This window comes from Hemitrygon akajei, chromosome 1 (genome assembly GCF_048418815.1).
Source record: "Hemitrygon akajei chromosome 1, sHemAka1.3, whole genome shotgun sequence".
NCBI lineage: Eukaryota > Metazoa > Chordata > Chondrichthyes > Myliobatiformes > Dasyatidae > Hemitrygon > Hemitrygon akajei.
In genome coordinates this window covers 154,928,652-154,932,791 of record NC_133124.1, presented here as the reverse complement: position 1 = coordinate 154,932,791, position 4,140 = coordinate 154,928,652, and the positions used below count along the sequence as shown (strand labels likewise).

General features: G+C 48.6%; 1 long non-coding RNA gene across 1 annotated transcript; it reads left to right on the top strand.

The window, feature by feature from the left end:
• The first annotated feature begins 379 nt into the window (after positions 1-379).
• Positions 380-1,562, top strand: LOC140733889 (uncharacterized). Its single transcript, XR_012100447.1, has 3 exons — positions 380-445; positions 584-742; positions 904-1,562. It is a non-coding gene; the product is annotated as an uncharacterized lncRNA (long non-coding RNA).
• The last annotated feature ends 2,578 nt before the right edge of the window (positions 1,563-4,140 follow it).

The window sequence follows — 4,140 nt, the reverse complement described above, 5'->3', positions numbered from 1 at the left end:
TCTTCCTGAAAGGATCTCGCTTCCCCATTCCCCCTTTCTTCCTGAAAGGATCTCTCTTCCCCAACCCTTCTGCCTGTCGGATCTTTATTGTTCATCACCCTTCCTGCTGTAGGATCTCTCTACCCCATCCCCTTCCTCCTGTCGGATTGATCATCCTATTGATGTTTACAGGGTCACACTGAGAGATTAAATTACTGACATTCCTGAAGATGGGCAGAGAGGGACTTTGACAGTGATGGAAATCCAATTATTTATTTACTGAAGGGTTTAATGTTTCCAAAAATATCTGAGTGAGAGAAACTCGGTCAGACCCACTGTTTGAATCACTTTGTTCATCAGCTTGTCTATTTGTACTTAGACACGGGACGAATAACCTGGGAGATTTAGGTGTGAAACTGGTGTCTGCGGCTCTGAGGAACCCACAGTGTAAAATACAAACTCTGTGGTAAGTATTATGCTTAGAGTCACTGGGTGTCTGACACTGAACATTTATGTGATCAGTAATTGTGTTACTGATAAACACGGGATTTGCACCATCTCCTGTCTCTCTGTGTCCTTCACCCTCACTCTCTCTCACCTCCAGGCTGAACGATGTCGGTCTCACAGATTCTGGTGTTGAGGATCTTGTCCCCGCTCTCAGTATACTGACGGAGCAAGACGTGACAGTAAACTTGCTCACAAACAGATCTGTCCCCGCTCTCCAGCACCTCATTCTGTTCCTCCCAAGTCTGCAGCGGATCCGGTGAGGGTTTGTGTTGATGTTCAATGTGATAAAATATCAGCGGATCGACGGGTTTTCTGGTGATATTTGTCTGTGAATGTTGAAATGTTAACCCCAGTCCCCTGTTGCTGGCACTGTTGTGTAATCTGCCTCTTCCCTCTTTATTCTTCCATGTGTTTCAGGCTGAGGGACAATGAATTCTTTTGGACCGGTGAGAAGGAACTTAGGTCTCTGCAGGAACCCAGACCCGGACTGACAGTATTCCTGTGAACATCTGAATGTGTGAATATCCCCACTCACAGGATGGGTCGTTTTAACGATTTTCCGCCCTTCCATTCAACGGCCGCGCTCCAGGTTTAATTCTGAACAGTTTTCATGGGACACCGGCTGCAGCTGAGCACCCTCTGACGCCAGTTATGGTTCGGCAGATACGTAATTCCACCACGTAATCACACAGACAGGAAGAGTCCGTGGTCTGGCTCAGTCTGGGACACCGGTGTCCTGAGGCGAGACTATTCCGACAGAGAATCTTCTGGCTCACTTTGCTGAGGACGGTGCGTTCTGCAGTCTGATCGATATAATGGTGTAAAATTGCCAAATTCCTTGGTAGTGACCCTGGATCTGCTGCGATATTGGACACGGCCCTGAAGTGTGATTTTATAATCATTGGTTTCCCTGATGCAGAGTGAAGGTGAGAAACGGGACATTATTCAAACTGTCTCTTGTTGTCAACGGTCAGTTAATTGTGTGTGACTGTGAGTGAATGGGAAGTTACCATTATTTAATTTACAGTTGTCAAGATGAAATAAATAAAACTCTGTGAATTGCTATCTTGGTGTCAGGCATGACTCTTTGAGGGGAAACAGTGACCTGAGGTTACTGCTGTCCCCACCACCCAGTGCACTGTAACATTGACCCAGAGCTCCTCACACGGGCATAACAGCGTCTCACCTCCAGGCTGGGGGAGGTGGGTCTCACAGAACTCTAGTTACATGCATGTCATACCCCACGTCCACGCCCACCCAGTGCACTTCTTGCTCCTCATGTCCCCTTGCACCCTCGCGTGCTCTCCTTGCCCTCACCCTCGCGCGCTCTCCTTGCCCTCACTCTCGCGCACTCTCCTTACCCTCGCGTTCTCCTTGCCCTCGCCCTCGCGCACTCTCTTTACCCTCGCACCCTCGCGCTCTCCTTGCCCTCGCCCTCGCACCCTTGCGCGCTCTCCTCACCCTCGCAGCCTCGCGCACTCTCCTCGCCCTTGCCCTCGCACGCTCTCCTTACCCTCACCCTCACGCGCTCTGCTCGCCCTCGGACCCTCGCGCGCTCTCTTCGCCCTCGCACCCTCACGCGCTATCCTTGCCCTCCCCAGACAGAATTAAATGTGACAAAAGAGATTAAATGTTCAGATAAAACAAGTGATGTGTGTCTGAGTAGAAAAGAGATGGGGAATGGAACACCGGTGTTAAACACAGGGTGAAGTTCCATCTGCACCGTTACATCACATTCGTCTGGAGACACAGATTGGAAGTCTCTCCACATCATTCAATATCAGCCTCCCGAGCCCAGACACAGAGACATGGTCTTGGAGTGAAATATATCAGCTAAGTACTCGAGTTGAAGAAGTTTGCAGAGGAGACTCCAAGCAGTCAACTTGGAACTGGAGTCGAAAAAAACAGTCCCTCACTCCCCCCCACACACACACGAAATGAATCTTTGTAGTGGAGGTTACCAAGACGGAGAGAAGGAGAGGATTGTAGTTGTTGAGCAGACGAGGAGGGGTGTAGAGGAGTAGGAGGATAGCGGCAACAGAGAGCGGCGTAGGAGAGTATGTGGTACGGAGACGGGGAGGAACGCAGGGGTAGGAGTGGACACGGAAATGGGGAGGAAGGGGACTGGCACATCCGCCTCCACAGCCCCTTGGAAACCCTTTAATATCCAGAGTACTGTCCTCCAATCGCCAATATTCCCTCTAAAATTCCCTGCAATGGTTCGTCTAAACACCCCTGAATCCCCCCCTAAAATCTCCAGCACTGCATTTTCTAAACTGTCTCTCAACCACTCTGATACACCACGCCCTTGGTCCTATCAACCGTAAATCATCACCCCCCCCCCCCCCGCTCCACTCACTCCTACTACAAGACCTCGATATTGTGCATCTTCTGCTGGTTGGCTGACATATTGCGCTACCAATTTCCGCCTTCCATCCCACCGCCCTCTCCCTCTGTCATTCAGTGAGTCACTCCTCTTGCCGTCCTATCAATCCTGACACCCTCCCCTTCCTGTCCACTTGACCTCCCTCCCATCATCCATCTCATTTGGTGATGAATATTCTCCAAAGGGAACTTTCGCTTCCGCACACACCACTTCCCCCTGCCATTGAGTCAGTCACTCCTCTTCCCCTCTGTTGCGACACTTAATTCTGTGTCTGATCAGCCCCGTCCTCTGCCCCTATTCTCCTTGTCCAATACCTACTTAAATTGTAGACGTCCATATTATAATGGCCAGAGGCAAATTTGGGAAAGACCTGTCACATCCAACACTTCCTCCATTGTTCAGTAAATCACTCTCCTAATCTCACCATCTTGTCCCTCCCATCCCTGCCCCATAATCCCGCTTTCCATCCCGTCGCTTCACTCCTTGTCTTATCCATGTCAGGCGCTATTTTATTACAGGAACTCGCAAAACCAATGTCCCCTTTCCTCACTATTAAGTTACTACGCCAAGTTCTTCATCCCACCACTCCTCTCCTTCCCGAAAACGATTATACACACACACACACACACAAAGTGACTGAAATTTTACTATTGATGCAATTAATACTCAAGTCTATATGAAACACACCTTTTGTAGTTACACATTACAATACCGTTGATATTAAGAAAAATATCTCTAGATTCCCCCGATTATATCGGTGGACATCCCATGTTCCTTCACCAGCCATTTTCTTCATGTCAGTGGCCATTTTAAATGATTCACACAATATGCTGTCGGAACTCGGCTGGCTAGGCAGCATCTATGGAAAAGAGTAAATAGTCGATGATTCGGACCGCGGCCCTCCATCCTGATCAGTATATTTTAGATCGGTATATTACTCGATCCCTGGTGCCCACCTGATCCAAGGACTCATGGAACACAAAGCAGTGGAACACAGCAACAATGTTCTGCCGAACAAGCAAACGGCAAATCAAACACCCCAACACTAATCCCTTCCACCAACACCATGTCCATATCCCACAATATTCCTTACATTCATGTGCCTATCCAAGCGTCTCTTAAAAGCTTTTAATGTATTTTCCTCTACCACCATATGAAGCAGCGTATTCCAGACACCCTTGTCTCTCTGTCTGAAAAACTTTGTCTTCATATTAACCTTGTACCTAACCTTTCTCAGAATAAGTACATGCCCTCTAATATTACCTGAT